This window comes from Bufo bufo, chromosome 3, assembly GCF_905171765.1.
Source record: "Bufo bufo chromosome 3, aBufBuf1.1, whole genome shotgun sequence".
NCBI classification, from domain to species: domain Eukaryota; kingdom Metazoa; phylum Chordata; class Amphibia; order Anura; family Bufonidae; genus Bufo; species Bufo bufo.
Genome location: NC_053391.1, coordinates 265,969,493 through 265,988,752, shown reverse-complemented (window position 1 = coordinate 265,988,752; position 19,260 = coordinate 265,969,493). Strand labels below are relative to the sequence as shown.

The window sequence follows — 19,260 nt, the reverse complement described above, 5'->3', positions numbered from 1 at the left end:
CTAGCCCTGATCTGACACACTCCAACAAGTTTGCAAATATTCTATTAGCGGTACTGATAGGCTGATCTCTGACAAATAAAAGAAGAAAGAACCCGCGCTGACCTTGTTCCTACCTATAAGATATACTACTAATGAAACATTGGATATAGTAGACACAGCCCTAAACTTTCTGGTGTCTATTATGGTGCCTCTATTATCGTTCGTTTATAAACAATCACAGCATGCGTTTTGTTCCAGGAACATATGGTGAATATTGCACAGTGATATAGTACTACTAAGATAGTCTGCTGTGGCAGGGCAGTGGTTAACACTTACTGTTATGTGCCCCGCTCAGTCCGTTCCTGCAGAAGCCGCTGTTGTAGGTAAAGATGCTGGTAATCCTCTTCTCTTGTCCTGTTCTATCTTCAGCTTGCTTTGTATTGCGTGCGCAGCTCCGGCCGGTAGCTTGCGCGCGCACAGAGCAGCCGTTGTTAGGTTCGTTGTCCTGGAGACCTGCAGTGTGACGTCACACCTGAAGCTACGGAAGCCTCTAGGGTCCACAATTCCTCCGACGCGTTTCGGAATAGACGTATTCCTTCCTCAGGGATGACTGTAGAGCCTATTCAGCCGATCTTTGTTCCTTCGTCCTTTCTGTATTTCCGTAATAATAGCTCTGAGCTATTACAGAGCTATTATTACGGAAATACAGAAAGGACGAAGGAACAAAGATCGGCTGAATAGGCTCTACAGTCATCCCTGAGGAAGGAATACGTCTATTCCGAAACGCGTCGGAGGAATTGTGGACCCTAGAGGCTTCCGTAGCTTCAGGTGTGACGTCACACTGCAGGTCTCCAGGACAACGAACCTAACAACGGCTGCTCTGTGCGCGCGCAAGCTACCGGCCGGAGCTGCGCACGCAATACAAAGCAAGCTGAAGATAGAACAGGACAAGAGAAGAGGATTACCAGCATCTTTACCTACAACAGCGGCTTCTGCAGGAACGGACTGAGCGGGGCACATAACAGTAAGTGTTAACCACTGCCCTGCCACAGCAGACTATCTTAGTAGTACTATATCACTGTGCAATATTCACCATATGTTCCTGGAACAAAACGCATGCTGTGATTGTTTATAAACGAACGATAATAGAGGCACCATAATAGACACCAGAAAGTTTAGGGCTGTGTCTACTATATCCAATGTTTCATTAGTAGTATATCTTATAGGTAGGAACAAGGTCAGCGCGGGTTCTTTCTTCTTTTATTTCCAATACTAGGTCTTCTCCTATTCTGTGGGCTGTTTTTTGGCAATTAACCCCACAGCAGAACCCAGCAGCGACGGGGCCCACACATAGTCCTTTTGTGTGAGCTCACCTCCAACCCACCTCACCCAGACGGCAGCGCGAGTGTTTATCCATTGCTTTTGATCTCTGACAAAGACTGGGATAGTTAACGGTATGTTGTCTTCCTGGCACTTGAGATTAACATATTGTGGATTGGGGCTGCTGACAAAGTTAAAGGTAGGTGAAGGGTCCTTAAGAATTATTGCAGGGACTTAGGTTGTAAGGTCAGGGAAAGGCCATCAAAGGTGTAGGAAGTAGAGGTTCAAGTTCTTGGAGAACTGGGCCGACTTCTCTGTCAGCTACCGGCTTTATCTTAGAGATGGACTGTACCTCAGTGGGGAAGGTGCAGCTGTTTTGGGGGAGAAAATTGCTAGAAGGTTGTAGGAGGGTTTAAACTAGGGACCGACAGACGACTACCTTATAGAAGGAGAAAATAGTGATCTGGGGTGAAGTAATAGAACTGGGGGTGGAATGGAGGGAGAAGCTAGAATAGTTCATAAGGAAAATGTAGGGTACAAAATATCCCAAAACCTCTTTATTGTATATATACTAATGCCATAGGCATAAATAATAAAAATTATTGAACTGGAATTGGTAACGTCTGAGGAGGACTATGACTTAGTAATAGATGAAGTGGCAAATCATAATGAGGGACTTCAACTACCCAGATATAGACTGGGAGACTGAAACCTGTGAATCTCATAAAGGAAACGGGTTCTTGGCAATAAAGATAATTACCTTTCTCAACTGGTGCAAGATGCAACTAAAGGGATGGCCATACTGTGCTTAGTATTAATCAATTGACCTGAGAGAACATGTAAGTTGGGGGACACCTGGGACATAGTAACCATAATATTGTAAACTTCAAATTGTCATTCAATAGGGTATTTTTTCAGGGAGTCACAAAAATGCTGAACTTCTGAAAAGTAAAATTTGACAAGCTTAGAGAGGCAATCCGCCTACTTAGCGGGGACAATGTCACTAGCTGGGACAACATCCTCAAAAATACAAATACAGCCACAAAATGAAATATTTTTTAAAAGCAACCTAAACTCTCGTTCTGAGAGATAAATGCCTTATGTAAATAAAAGGGTCAGGAACAAAACATGTGGATAACTAGAAATGTAAAGCGGGTAATAAATGACAAAAAGAAAGCATTTAAGTGACAAAAACAGTAATGTAGCAAAGAAGCACAAAAAAACTGAAAGGAGACTGGTAAAATACAGATAAAGGCAGCCAAGCTGGAAAAAAAGAGCTCATTGCCAAAGATTATATAGATGTAAAAAGTTTAAACCCTAAAGTGTTTGAGTGATGAGGAGAAGGCAAATTTATTAAATACTTGAGAACATGCAGAGTTTCAAAATAAGCTCCTCATTAAATGTGCCTGTCTGATCCAAGAAGAAGTGTAGCAACGTCTAAGGCTACTTTCACACTTGCGGTAGCCTTTTCCGGGACACTGCGGTTTTTGTCCGGCCGTCTCTCGGCTATGTCCAGATGTTGCAGAGAGCATTCCTGAGGGCACTCGTCTGTGTGGTAACGACTGGGTTTTTCAACAGCGCTACAGTACACAATGCCCGCAGGACAAGGGACTTCTTCCAGGAGAATAACATCACTCTTTTGGCCCATCCTGCGTGTTCCCCTGATCTAAATCCAATTGAGAACCTTTGGGGATGGATGGCAAGGGAAGTTTACAAAAATGGACAACAGTACCAGACAGTAGATGGCCTTCATGCGGCCGTCTTCAACACTTGTGAAATGTTCCCACTCACCTCATGGAAACGCTTGCATTTTTGGGAAGTGATAAACAATAACGGCGGAGCTACTCATTACTAAGTTCATGTTTGGAAGTTGGATTTCTGTTTTGGGGGGGTTTCGTTTTTTTTGGGAAGTGTGGTCCTAAACTTTTGATCAGCTGAAAAACAGCCTGTTTCAGTTTATTCGTTGTTTTCATTAAATTGAATGCTCAAAAAATGTTTTGTCTCACTCCCATTTCTTCTTGTTGCATGTTGAAGCTCTACTTGGAACCTTGTTAAGATCCAGCCATGCTAAATATGATTTTTGCCATTTTTCAAGTGGTCTTAAACTTTTGATCAGGACTGTATCTTGATTTCTCCAAAGAGTTTGATGCAGTGCCACATAAAAAGTTAGTACATAAAAGCCATACCCTAATAAAGCAGATCTATTCCCTTCAAAGGGAAGGGTCAAACATCCTCATCAGTATTCACTGAAGTATATATTAATGAGAATGAACAAGCCCTGGGCTAAACATCCTCATTACTATATACTGCACGGAAGTGAATAATAATGAGGATGGCTGAGCGCATGCATCCTAACTGCTTGGGATCCCTGACTGCAATACTACCAGTACTGCCCTGATTGTGGCCCAGTGGTTATAGTTTGCTTACTGATATCCCGGATGGTAGGTAAGAAGAAATAAAAGACTCTTGGCTGGTTACAAAAAGCATTCACAGGCTGTGATACATGTCAAAGGGGGTGCTACTAGGTACTAACCATGAAGGGTGCCCAGAGTTTTGCTTTGGTCCCTTTTACTTTTTTGTTATTTTTAAAAAGTAAAAGATGAAAATGTATTTATTTTTTTGTTTAAAATACAAAAGGATTTTGTATGCCTTATGGAGATAATTTCATCTTCAATTTGCTTAAAGGGGTATTATCATCTTTAAGATCATATCTCATGTGACCAACTGATGCCCTCCGTCATTTTTCAAATTTAATGTCATTAAAAAAAACTCACCCATGTTCTAATTATTCTGTTTATGTAGTGCCACAGTTGTATCCTGTATCCAAAGGATACGGCCCGCTCCTCTGCCGCATCTCTGAGCCGCGGCTGCGCAGAGAGGACCTTTGTTTCACCCAGGCTGCCGGTCTGTTGCTCAGGAGCGCACACGCCGGCACCCACGCATGCGCATTAGAACATTCATGCCGCATCAGATAGAAAGAGGATCGGAGCTGCCGCTCGGCGGGGGCGGGGCTCGGTGGGGGGTGGAGCTTGTTTCAGGGCGGGGCTTGTTGCGGGCGGGGGTGTTGAAGGTGTATTGAAGGCACTGGGGGTGGCTGATGGAGGCATATTGGGGGCTGCACTTGTCTAGGGCACTTCCTTCATGGTGCATTAGCATTGCTCTGAGAGTGAGGATTGAACAGCAGAAGCTGCTTCACATAGACGGCAGGCTGCCAGAGTGATAAGTCATACATTCCTCATGAACGAGCACGCAAGGACTGAGCTCTAAGTGATGTCATAAGGAGGCGTGGCTAGCCTTCACTTAAACTGCCTAAGCCCGCCCAGCCTGAGAAGCTTGGAAAGCAGGAAGTGAAATGCAGAGCTGCTGCAGGGGAGGCTCAAATAGCGAGATGAGAATACCCCTTTAACTGTTTACAGTAACAATAATTTAGACTTTTGCATTCCACTGTATGTTAACCAATTTATACCACATTTCTCTCGCAAAGATTTTTTAATCATGAGACTTTGTGCTGTGCATTCTCAGTGTACAAAGTGGTTTACCATTTTTTTTTCTTAAAGCTATTTTGGTAGCCGCTCTGGCATCAAATAACTATATTGGTGAGTGCATATCAGGACATTAAGATTTTTCATCTGGTATGCATCACTCCCCATAGACAATCCAAGATGTCCCATTCTGGAACTTAATCATGTGCAAAATATCACCAAATTGATTTGGACATTTATCATAATTTTTGAGATTTCCCTCAGGAGTAGGTGTTATGGTCTTCAGTTAAAGAGTATCTTCGTAGAACGTTTAGCTTGTTGTTTGACTTCAGAGTGGGTCATCATTAATATTCTATTAGATTATAATAAAGAATGAATTTCTATATTTGACAAGCATACTGTTTGCATTAGGGCTAATGTATTCTGCAACACTGTACCTTTTCAGAATGGATTGGCGTAATGCCTCCTTACAAAAGGAAAGACTGACGAAACGGTTATTTGTTTGTCATGGCAAACTTATGTTAGATATAGTTCAATGAAAGTTTGTAAAGCAGTCCATAATTACTTCAAATCCACAGCTTGGTACTCTTTGGAGATAATGTGTGTGCAGATGCCTATACCGGTATCATGATATTTTCTTTGTTTGACTGCTAGTGACCTGGTTCTTTATTCATGCAAATCTAATATATAAAGCTTAATGTGTGTATGTATGTATGTCCGCTAAAGGAATCTGCACCGTCGCATTTACAATCACAAAATTTGGCACAGGTCTCAGCTTTCTGGGACGTACCGTTCCTGAGATATTCCCAAAAAATGCATTAGCCAATAGAAGCTTGGTCACATGACCCTTATCAGCCAATAGAATCTCGCAGGCCGTTAGCCTCCACATACACAGTTTTAATCCAGGTTTACATAACAACCCAGCCATTTTTCTTCACTGCTGTAGGTGATCTTTAAAGGAAATCTATCAGGTCCCATTTTACGGAGAGGGGGCACTGTGGGGGGGTCAGTGTTAAGAGGTGGGGGGCTGTGGAGGTCACTGTTAAGGCGGCAGGGTACTGTAGATGTCACTGTTATGGGGGATAGTGTCAATATCTTTTAACGACACACACAAACATTAAATGAAATAGATGAAATATACCCGAGTGAAGCCGGGTCCTTTAGCTAGTTTCTAATAAAAATTGTATTAAAAAAACTGCCACCAAATGCTGCGTATGATACCACTCAAAATGCCACTACAGTTCTAGAGCAAAATCTTGTAGCAGAATATAGGGAAGAAAACAGTACGTAAGGCAGGAGGAACTGTTGGTATCCAAAATCCCACCTCCTCTCTCAAGCATGTTATTACGCAAATGCGGATGCAGACAGCACACTGTGTGCTGTCCGCATCCATTCCGTCCCCATAGAGAATGAATGGGTCCGCACCCGTTCCGCAAAATTGCGGAATAGATGCGGACCCATTTGCGGACGTGTGAATGGAGCCTTAGGGGTCACTCCACCATAACAACTCCACAGGTAATTATAGACCAGTTAGTTTAGTTTAAAGGACTCTTAAGGAAAAAAATCACAGAATGAAGTGGCCTAAATGGGAGGAAGTGCTCAAAACCCCAAACACTGTAACGTGTTTATACCCGAAGGAGCAATCCCTCTGCATGTGATCCGCTGCTAACTGCAATCCCCAGCAAAAATGCATACAATGGAGGATGTCAGCAGCGGACCACATGCACCACAAAAACATCCTACACAAGATAGAATAATGTGTCGATGAGAATATAAAAATCCATAAATCACTGCAAAAGGTGCACCACAATAATATGCTACTGACTCTTAAGGGACTATGTACAGGAGTATGTGACTGTAAATAATATTATAAGTGATAACTAGAGATGAGCGAATTTCTGCTTATGAAATTTGTTCACACTTCGTTTGTTGGTTAAAGTTAAATTGCGTTATGAATTCCATTACCACAGACCATAACGCAATTCTATGATGGAATGCCTTTAGAGGCATTCCGTTATTCATTCCATCATAATAGAAGTCTATGAGCTGCAAAACTGATCCGTCCCATTTCCGTTATGCAGAAGAGGACTCCCCTGCATAACGGAAACGTGAAGAGAAAAAAGGAGATGGAGTAATCTGCACGGGTGTACAGGGAAGGTGGAGGGAAATGGTAAGAATTGGGCGCCAGGGGATAACCACAGGATGGTGTGGAAGGAGGAAAATGACAACTGCTGGAGAATAATGGAGAATGATAGGCAGCTCCCCAGACTCAAAAAAGAGAAGAATTCAGTACCCACTAGTGGACTGAGGTGAGAATATAATCATTGGTTTGCCGAGTATCTCAGGAATCCTGATAATACCCAGGGGGCGCCACATAGACTCCAGAGTTACCTATAAAGTTATAGTGGATTGCACTATTATCTTAGCGAAAGATTACACTTACTTTACTGGGGAGGAGGGCATAGGATGAAGCTCAAGACACCTATACCTCAACCTCCCCCGCCGAGATCGCTTCACAAGATGTAGCAATGGCTTCTTGGTCCCCAAAAAGGATGACACCAGGGCTCCAACGTATGAAGGAAGTCTTTTATTGGTTCTGCTCGACGCGTTTCAGGAATAAATCCCTTTCTCAAGAGCATATACATGTAACAGAAAAGGACGGACATATATAGGGGAATACAAACACATGATATGGGGTCATCACCCTTAGGGGAGGGGAGCAAAGGCCAAAGAACGATGTCATTTCCTGTCTACTGTTGTATTCATTGGGCATAATGGTAAAACCAATAAATTCAGTGATCTTGTAATGACTCTTTGTCAAAAATGTACAGTAGATCCGTAGATGAAGGATATTTATGTAGCCATACCTAAATGCTGAAGGAAAAATGAAGCCGGAAGTGGGCGTGTTTTGCGTTTCACCGTGGAACGCAAAGGTGCTCCCGATGTGCATTTCACCATGGAACGCAACACTAGGCCGAAAATATAAGGGGAGGATGGACTTTATTGTTTAGAGAACCGATGCGCTCAAAGTAAGAGCGCATCGGCTGGGGCAACTGTTAAAACTGTTAATGTGGGGCCTGCCAGAGTATAAACGCTTCGATGCGTTTATACTCTGGGCCTGCCAGAGTATAAACGCTGTGGAGCGCATCGGGCAGAAACATGGGGGCGGAGTCCATGTCAATGTGTGAGAGCTCGTCCCAACCCACTAGTGAATGGGAGGGCTGAGCATTATACCGATGCGTTCCACTCTGGGACGCATCTATCAGTAGATGGAAGCAGATTAACTCTTTAACTAAAATGTGGAATTAACTAGTAGTTGTTTTATATATATATCTCATTCACCTGTAAAGCTGGACATCAAACTGAGGGGTTGTAATGTTGTTTTTAGGTATTGGGGTAAAAATGAAAATTGGGTATATGTGGTGACAATCATTCAGGGGCATCAGCTAGGGGCAAAAATATTAGAGGGTAAATATGTACAGTACAGACCAAAAGTTTGGACACACCTTCTCATTCAAAGAGTTTTCTTTATTTTCATGACTATGAAGGCATCAAAACTATGAATTAACACGTGGAATTATATTCATAACAAACAAGTGTGAAACAACTGAAAATATGTCATATTCTAGGTTCTTCAAAGTAGCCACCTTTTGCTTTGATTACTGCTTTGCACACTCTTGGCATTCTCTTGATGAGCTTCAAGAAGTAGTCCCCTGAAATGGTCTTCCAACAGTCTTGAAGGAGTTCCCAGAGATGCTTAGCACTTGTTGGCCCTTTTGCCTTCACTCTGCGGTCCAGCTCACCCCAAACCATCTCGATTGGGTTCAGGTCCGGTGACTGTGGAGGCCAGGTCATCTGGCGCAGCACCCCATCACTCTCCTTCATGGTCAAATAGCCCTTACTTTCAAAGTTTTCCCAATTTTTTGGCTGACTGACTGACCTTCATTTCATAAAGTAATGATGGCCACTCGTTTTTCTTTACTTAGCTGCTTTTTTCTTGCCATAATACAAATTCTAACAGTCTATTCAGTAGGACTATCAGCTGTGTATCCACCTGACTTCTCCTCAACGCAACTGATGGTCCCAACCCCATTTATAAGGCAAGAAATCCCACTTATTAAACCTGACAGGGCACACCTGTGAAGTGAAAACCATTTCAGGGGACTACCTCTTGAAGCTCATCAAGAGTATGCCAAGAGTGTGCAAAGCAGTAATCAAAGCAAAAGGTGGCTACTTTGAAGAACCTAGAATATGACATATTTTCAGTTGTTTCACACTTGTTTGTTATGAATATAATTCCACATGTTAATTCATAGTTTTGATGCCTTCAGTATGAATCTACAATTTTCATAGTCATGAAAATAAAGAAAACTCTTTGAATGAAAAGGTGTTTTCCAAACTTTTGGTCTGTACTGTATATATATGTATAAATATAGAATTGTATAAGGATAAAGTATGGATTAAAGTAAGAATAAAAGTCAGAGTTAAAATAAAAAGTGAGAATAAAAGTATGCATATATACATACACATACATATAGATATATATATAAAAAAGAAATAATATAAATATATAAAATACTCAAGGAATTGAATAAATAATATTGTACATCTCAAAGCATGTATAAAACGACAGACGCTCCAGTAGGTGTGTGCATATAAAAAAACTTCAGTAAATAGATAAACGTAGTGCAATATAAATGCATACAATTACAGAATAGTCAATCAAATATGGATATGAGTATATTAAAATCTATTGGTAACAACAATAGTGGGGACTTTATGTAAAAACACATAAAAGAAATTGGTTGAACAATTGGTGTCCCAAGGGTTATTAGTAGTTACTGTATTCGAGAGATTCATTCAAACCAAAGGGAGTCAAAGTGTTAAAACGAAAAATCCAGTACATTCCCTTCCTACAAAGTTGTTGGAAGGATTTTGGGACCCATTCGATGGGAGTTAAACATAGGAGGTTTGCGTCGCCATCATGTTTTTGTGCAAAGTGTCTGGAAACGCTATGTTTGTCGTATTTTTTCTTAATATTGGAGCGGTGGGAGTTGAGTCTCTCTCGGATGCTTTGAGTGGTTCGGCCTATGTATTGTAGCCCACACGGGCATTCCAACATGTATATAACATTTGTGGTGCCACAATCCATATACAGTTGCAAGAAAAAGTATGTGAACCCTTTGGAATGATATGGATTTCTGCACAAATTGGTCATAAAATGTGATGTGATCTTCATCTAAGTCACAACAATAGACAATCACAGTCTGCTTAAACTAATAACACACAAAGAATTAAATGTTACCATGTTTTTATTGAACACACCATGTAAACATTCACAGTGCAGGTGGAAAAAGTATGTGAACCCCTAGACTAATTACATCTCCAAGAGCTAATTGGAGTGAGGTGTCAGCCAACTGGAGTCCAATCAATGAGATGAGATTGGAGGTGTTGGTTACAGCTGCCCTGCCCTATAAAAAACACACACCAGTTCTGGGTTTGCTTTTCACAAGAAGCATTGCCTGATGTGAATGATGCCTCACACAAAAGAGCTCTCAGAAGACCTACAATTAAGAATTGTTGACTTGCATAAAGCTGGAAAGGGTTATAAAAGTATCTCCAAAAGCCTTGCTGTTCATCAGTCCACGGTAAGACAAATTGTCTATAAATGGAGAAAGTTCAGCACTGCTGCTACTCCCCCTAGGAGTAGCCGTCCTGTAAAGATGACTGCAAGAGCACAGCACAGACTGCTCAATGAGGTGAAGAAGAATCCTAGAGTGTCAGCTAAAGATTTACAAAAGTCTCTGGCATATGCTAACATCCCTGTTAGCGAATCTACGATACGTAAAACACTAAACAAGAATGGATTTCATGGGAGGATACCACAGAGGAAGCCACCGCTGTCCAAGTTTGCACAAGAACACCTGGATATCCCACAGCAGTACTGGCAAAATATTCTGTGGACAGATGAAACAAAAGTTGAGTTGTTTGGAAGAATCACACGACACTATGTGTGGAGAAAGAGGCACAGCACACCAAAATCAAAACCTCATCCCAACTGTGAAATATGGTGGTGGGGCATCATGGTTTGAGGCTGCTTTGCTGCATCAGGGCCTGGACGGATTGCTATCATCGAAGGAAAAATTAATTCCCAAGTTTTTCAAGACATTTTGCAGGAGAACTTAAGGCCATCTATCCACCAGCTGAAGCTCAACAGAAGATGGGTGTTGCAATAGGGCAACGACCCAAAGCATAGAAGTAAATCAACAACAGAATGGCTTAAAACAGAAGAAAATACGCCTTCTGGAGTGGCCCAGTCAGAGCCCTGACCTCAACCCGATTGAGATGCTGTGGCATGACCTCAAGAAAGCAATTCACACCAGACATCCCAAGAATATTGCTGAACTGAAACAGTTCTGTAAAGAGGAATGGTCAAGAATTACTCCTGACCGTTGTGCACGTCTGATCTGCAACTACAGGAAACATTTGGTTGAAGTTATTGCTGCCAAAGGAGGTTCAAACAGTTATTAAATCTAAGGGTTCACATACTTTTTCCACCTGCACTGTGAATGTTTACATGGTGTGTTCAATAAAAACATGGTAGCATTTAATTCTTTGTGTGTTATTAGTTTAAGCAGACTGTGATTGTCTATTGTTGTGACTTAGATGAAGATCACATCACATTTTATGACCAATTTGTGCATAAATCTATATCATTGCAAAGGGTTCACATACTTTTTCTTGCAACTGTAGCTTGAAAGGGAGATTTTTTCTTTAGAGGAATTGATAGTGACCTCATTTGTGCCGTGGATAATTGTAGAGCAGCATTTGCACAATTTATGCCCGCATTTGTATGATCCCTTGGGTTTATCTAAGTATCCCAAGGAATTTGATCCGATGGTGGTAGCTGTATTGAATTTATTCAGTTTCGGATGGGATGGGGCTCGAATTTGCTTTAATGTCTTGGCTCTGCGGAATGTCATATGTGGTTTGATTTTTAATGACAAAGAGTCATTACAAGATCACTGAATTTATTGGTTTTACCATTATGCCCAATGAATACAACAGTAGACAGGAAATGACATCGTTCTTTGGCCTTTGCTCCCCTCCCCTAAGGGTGATGACCCCATGTCATGTGTTTGTATTCCCCTATATAAGTCCGTCCTTTTCTGTTACATGTATATGCTCTTGAGAAAGGGATTTATTCCTGAAACGTGTCGAGCTGAACCAATAAAAGACTTCCTTCATACATTGGAGCCCCGATGTCATCCTTTTTTGGGACCAAGAAGCCATTGCTACATCTTGTGAAGCGATCTCGGCGGGGGAGGTTGAGGTATAGGTGTCTTGAACTTCATCCTATGCCCTTCTCCCTGGTAAAGTAAATGCAACCTTTCGCCAAGATAATAGTGCAATCCACTATAACTTTATAGGTAACTCTAGAGTCTATGTGGCGTCCCCTGGGTATTATCAGGATTCCTGAGATACTCGGCCAACCAACGATTATATAACGGAAACATGACAGATTTTTTGCACCTGCATGTTTTACTACTGTTTTTTGGCCTTTTTTAGTGGCATTGTTTGCACATAGTGGATTGTGATTTACTAATCCCAAATGTGATATAAACTTAGAGGGGTTATTTAGACCTGCACAAGATTTATCACAGTGGCTCAGGCTGGATGATAAATCTGGTGCAGGGATAGACTATTTTTTTACTCTAATTCTATACCAACTATTGGCTTACTTTCACACAGATATTTACTTCTGAGCGGTGGCACAGGTTTGCAACAAAATGGTTTTACTGTCCAACATAGAAGGCTTATCAATAAATTACAGTCTTTGAGCTTGGATTTCCATATTGTTGAACGGATTAGGCAGTGGCTGAGGGACAGACAACAGAGGGTTGTAGTCAATGGAGTATATTCAGACCATGGTCTTGTTACCAGTGGGGTACCTCAGTGATCTGTTCTGCGACCCATATTGTTTAATATATTTATCAGCGAAATTGCAGAAGGCCTCGATGGTAAGGTGTGTCTTTTTGCTGATGGCACAAAGATTTGTAACAGGGTTGATGTTCCTGGAGGGATACACCAAATAGATTTAGGAAAACTAGAGGAATGGTCAAAAATCTGGCAACTAAAATTGAATGTTGATAAGTGCAAGATAATGCACCTGGGGCGTAGAAACCCAAGAGCAGAATATAAAATCAGTGATACAGTCCTATCCTCAGTATCTGAGGAAAGGGATTTAGGGGTCATTATTTCAGAAGACTTAAAGGTAGGCAGACAATGTTATAGAGCAGCAGGAAATGCTAGCAGAATGCTTGGGTGTATAGGGAGAGGCATTACCAGTAGAAAGAGGGAGGTGCTCATGCCGCTCTACAGAGCATTAGTGAGACCTCATTTGAAGTATTGTGAGCAGTACTGGAGACCATATCTCCAGAAGGATATTGATACTTTGGAGAGAGTTCAGAGAAAAGCTACTAAATTAGTAGTTGGATTGCAGGATAAAACTTACCAGGAAAGGTTAAAGGACCTTAACATGTATAGCTTGGAAGAAAGACAAGACAGAGGGGATATGATATAAACTTTTAAATATATAAAGGTAGAAGAGGAGAAAATATTTAAAAGAAGAAAAACTGCTACAAGAGGACATAGTTTTAAATTAGAGGGGCAAAGGTTTAAAAGTAATATCAGGAAGTATTACTTTACTGAGAGAGTAGTGGATGCATGGAATAGCCTTCCTGCAGAAGTGGTAGCTGCAAATACAGTGAAGGAGTTTAAGCATGCATGGGATAGGCATAAGGCCATCCTTCATATAAGATAGGGCCAGGGGCTATTCATAGTATTCAGTATATTGGGCAGACTAGATGGGCCAAATGGTTCTTATCTGCCAACACATTCTATGTTTCTATGGTGCATACTTGACCCTTTCCAGCAAAGCTCTGCCCATTCCATTAAGTGTAGAAATTCTAGATGCGCCAAAATGCACCATTTTGCGATACCTAAATCTGGGTCAGTGTGTCTTACTACTAGAGTTTTCTTTATGGTGTTTTTATTTTATTTAGTTCTTTAGAGAAGCTAAAATGCCTGAAAAAAACCTCGAAAGCTCCAACATGCTACGTTTTGAAATAAAGCAAAAAAGACAAAAGATGCCACTTAATAAACAAAACTGTCAGGAAGAAAAAAAAGGTTTGTGTGTCCTGCTCTTCATATTTGCCACAGGGCTCATGCACACGAACGTATTTTCTTGTCACTTCCGTTCCATTTTTTTTTGCGGACCGTATGCGGAACCATTGACTTCAATGGGTCCGCAAAAACAATGGAAGGTACTCCGTGTGCATTCCATTTCTGTATTTCTGTTCCGCAAAAAAGTAGTGCATGTCCTACTATTGTCCGCAAATCACGGTCCGAGGCCCCATTCAAGTCAATAGGTCCGCAAAAAATATGGAACGCAAGGGAACGACATCCGTATGTCATCAGTATTTTGCGGATCCATACTGGAGCAATATGGGCTGGGCATAGCATTTCTAACGTGTTTGGTGATTTAATAAGTTACTGTTTCTGTTTCGGATCCGCAAAAACGGATTGCATACAGAAACCATACGGATATGTTTTGTGGAATAACGGAACGGAAGGGGACTTAAATTAGAGAAAAAAAAATCTCAGATATGGAACAATGGATCCGTGAAAACGGACCGCAAAACAACAACGGTTGTGTGCATGAGCCCATAGACTTTCAGCTAAGATCTGGAGCTAGAGTTAGTACAAAAGTGCAGAATTATGCTAGAAAAAAAACTTGTGAAAGCATTCAAATGCAAGTATTTCCTGCACTTGCATTTTCTTTCCATCTTTATTTTAACAGAACATATGGCACTGGAGCGATGTGTCAATATGGCGCCCACTCGCGAGTTTTAAACAGCAGAGACCCTTGGCTAATGACCGTGGCCATTAATGATGCTGATTGCATTCATTAACCCTTTCCCGAATTATCACGTACATGTTTGTGGGGGAATGTGGTGCCTTACCGCATTCCCACTTGCATGTACGTGATGGGATCCGCAGCATGGGCCCTGTTGATACTGATAGCCAGGCCCCTGCTGCATCCACCAACATCGCTGTATGCGTTGATGCCAGCGGATTAACCCTTTCACATACCGCGGTCAGCACTGACTGCGGCTCGTACGGGATTTACAGAGGGAGGGGTTCCCTCTGATTTCATCAGCTTCCCTTGCTGCGCTGGCAGGGGGCTGATGGTTGCCATGGCATCCCGATGCCTTAGGCCTCTTTCACACGGGCATCACGTGTGAAGGCCGGACAAGATGCGGGTGCGTTGTGGTAAAATGCGCGATTTTTCCGCGCGAGTTCAAAGTGTTTTAATGCGTTTTGCGCGTGCATGAGATAAATTCGGCTTGTTTGGTACCCAGACCCGAACCCGGACTTCTTCACAGAAGCTTGGGTTAGGTGTTCTGTAGATTTTATTATTTTCCCTTATAACATGGTTATAAGGGAAAATACGGTAATAGCATTCTTAATACAAAATGCTTAGTAAAATGTCCATTGAGGGGTTAAAAATAATAAACAAGTTTAACTCACCCCATCCACTTGTTCGCGCTGCCTGACTCGTCTTCTTTATTCTTCTTTGAGGACCTGGGAGGAAAAGGACCTTTGGCGACATCACTGCGCTCATCACATGGTCCATCACCATGGTGATGGACCATGTGATGGACCATGTAATGAGCGCACTGATGTCATCAAAGGTCCTTTAGCCAGGTCCTGAAGGAATTCTCGCCCGTGTGAAAGAGGCCTTACACAGGCATCAGAGCCTGCCAGCTACGAAAGCCCAGGAGATCCAGCTGGCTGGTTTCTCCTAGGCAACTGTCAGCGTCTGTAAGACGCGGACAGTTCAATTCAGTACAATACATAATGTATTGTACTGAATTAAAACAGGGATCAAACCCTGAAAATGTGAAGTCCCACAGTGGGACTGAGAGAGTAGTGGATGCATGGAATAGCCTTCCTGCAGAAGTAGTAGCTGCAAATACAGTGAAGGAGTTTAAGCATGCATGGGATAGGCATAAGGCCATCCTTCATATAAGATAGGGCCAAGGGCTATTCATAGTATTCAGTATATTGGGCAGACTAGATGGGCCAAATGGTTCTTATCTGCCAACACAATCTATGTTTCTATGTTTCTATGGGACAAATAGAAAAGGTAAAAAAAAGTGGAAAAAAAGTTTCAAATTTAAGTTTCAAGTAAAAAAAAAAAGTAAAGTAAAATTTTTTTTTTTTTAAAAATAGGGAAAATAGAAAGTAGACATATTGGGTATTGCCGCATCTGTATTGACCGGCTCTGTAAAAATTTCACATGACCTAACCCCTCAGGTGAACACCGTCAAAACAATTAAATAAAAACTGTGCTAAAAAATGTCACCTCACATCACTAAAAGTGCAACACCAAGCGATCAAAAAGGCGTATGCCCCCCAGAATAGTACCAATCTAACCGTCACCTCATCACGCAAAAAATGAGCCCCTACATAAGACAATCTCCCAAAAGAAAAAAATAATACTTTTGGCTCTCAGACTATGGAGACACTAAAACATGATTTTTTTGTTTAAAAAATGCTTTTATTGTGTTAAATGTAATATATTTTTTTTAAGTATACATATTAGGTACTGCCGCGTCCGTAAGAACTTGCTCTATAAAAATACCACATGACCTAACCCCTCAGATGAACAACCTAAAAAAGATAAAATTAAAAACTGTGTAAAAAAAAAGCAATTTTTTGACACCTTACATCACAAAAAGTGTAATAGCAAGTGATCAAAAACTCATACGCACCCCAAAATAGTGCCAATGAAACAGTCATCTCATCCCGCAAAAAATGAGACCCTACCTAAGACAATCGCCCAAAAAATAAAAAAAACCTATGGCTTTCAGAATATGGAGACACTAAAACATGATTTTTTTGTTTCAAAAATGCTTTTAATGTGTTAAATGTAAAAAAAAACATTTTAAAAAAGTATACTTATTAGTTACTGCCGCGTCCGTAACAACTTGCTCTAGAAACATACCACATGACCTAACCCCTCAGGTGAACACCGTAAAAAAGATAAAAATAAAAACTGTGTCAAAAAAGCCATTTTTTGTCACCTTACATCACAAAAAGTGTAATAGCAAGTGATTAAAAAGTCATACGCACCCCAATATAGTGCCAATGAAACAGTCATCTCATCCCGCAAAAAATTAGACCCTACCTAAGACAATAACCCCAAAAAAAAAAAACTATGGCTTTCAGAATATGGAGACACTAAAACATTATTTTTGTGTAAAACCTAAATAAAAAAGTATACATATTAGGTATCGCCACATCCGTAAGAACCTGCTCTATAAAAATTTCAAATGAACTAACCCCTCAGTAAACCACTCAGTGAACACCGTAAAAAAATAATTAAGTAAAAATGTGTCAAAAAAGCCTTTTTGTCACTTTACATAAGAAAAAGTGTAATACCAAGCGATCAAAAGTTCATATACACCATAAAATAGTACCCATCAAACCATCATCCCATACCGAAAAAAATGAGCCCCTACATAAGAGATTTCAATTATTTTAAACCTTTGACCTCACAGTACATGTCAATGTTTTAGTATTTTAAATTACTAACTGGTGGTCACTAAGGACCTATTTACGTTTTTGGATCATGTACTGTTTCTTGAATTAAAACTTTACTTTTATTTTGTTATTTAATATAAATTGTCCTATATTTTCACTTATATCAACTATTAAACTAAAGACTTTAAAACTATCAGTGATGCAGGACTACTCACTCCTAGTATTTTTATTATACTATATATTATTCTCCTGTATATTGCATGTACCACAGTTATAGCTGGTTTGTTGTTATATAGGATTTGCTACTTCCATCTCTTATATTATTTTTATTTTTTATTTTTTATAAAGGAAAGAAGGGAGAGTTGGGAGGGAGGGGGGAAAAAGGGAAGGATGGGAATGGGGGACGCTCCTATATGTTTTGGAACGTTGCCCTGATCACTAGAGATCGATGTTGTGATTAATTTTGTTTCTGCTTTATGTTGCCGCAGCCTCTGCTGCTTAACATAGACCTCCTCCCTCTCAGCTGTTACTCCTCTTATCCTATATTTATCCTATATCTATTGCTTACTGTGTCGCCTCATCTATATGCCCGTATATTTGAGCAATGTCCGCTGTTCACTGCCTAAAAATTAACACTCCTACACCCTGCATCCCGACATGTTTCGCTGTGTAACCAGCGTCTTGAGACACTAAAAAATATTTTTTTTCAAAAATGCTTTATTATGTAAAACTGAAACAAACAACCCCAAAAAAATTCATATTTGGTATTGTCACGTCCGTAACAACGTGCTCTATAAAAGTACCACATGATCTAACCTGTCAGATGAACATTGTAAATAACAAAATATAAAAACGGTGCCAAAACAATTATTTTTTGTTACCTTGCCTCACAAAAAGTGTAATATAGAGCAACCAAAAATCATATGTAAATAAAATAGTGCCAACATAACTGCCACCTTATCCAGTAGTTTCCAAAATGGAGTCTTTTTTTGGAGTTTCTACTGTAGGGGTGCATCAAGGGTTCTTCAAATGCGACATGGCAACTTAAAATTATCCCAGTGAAATCTGCCTTCCAAAAACCATATGGCATTCCTTTCCTTCTGCGCCCTGCCATGTGCCCGTACAGCAGTTTACGACCACATATGGGGTGTTTCTGTAAACTACAGATTCAGGACAATAAATATTGAGTTTTGTTTTGCTGTTAACCGTTGCTTTGTTAGCGGAAAAAAATGGATTAGAATGGAAAATCTGCCAAAAAAGTGAAATACTGAAATTTTATCTACATTTTCCTTTAAAACTTGTAGAACACTTAAAGGATTAACAAAGTTTGTAAAATCAGTTCTGAATACCTTGAGGGGTGTAGTTTCTAAAATGGGGCCATTTATGTGTGGTTTCTATTATGTAAGCCCCAAAAAGTGACTTCAGACCTTAACTGGTCCATAAAAATTGGGTTTTGGAATTTTCTTAAAAATTTTAAGATTTGCTTCTAAACGTCTAAGCCTTCTAATGTTCCAAAAAAAGAAAAAAAAATATACAAAATGATCCAAACATGAAGTAGACATATGGGAAATGTAAATTAATAACCATTTGATGAGGTATCCGTATCTGTTTTAAAAGCAGAGAAATTGAAATTTAGAAAATTTTTGGTAACTTGAGTTTTTTTTAAATAAATAAAAATGAAATATGTTTACTCAAATTTACCACTGTCATGAAGTACAATATGTGACGAGAAAACAATCTCAGAATGGCTTGGACAAGTAAAAGTGACACATGTCATATTTGCATAAGATAGCCTTGTCCTTAAGGTGAAAAATGGTAGGGTCCTGAAGGGGTTAATATAAGCAAGTTTGTGATCATACCTTAATTT

General features: G+C 40.4%; 1 protein-coding gene across 4 annotated transcripts in view; it reads left to right on the top strand.

Annotated features, from left to right (window-relative positions):
- Positions 1–19,260, top strand: part of DCAF6 (DDB1 and CUL4 associated factor 6) — a 1,234,054-nt gene that overhangs the window by 765,640 nt on the left and 449,154 nt on the right. The window lies entirely within an intron of this gene.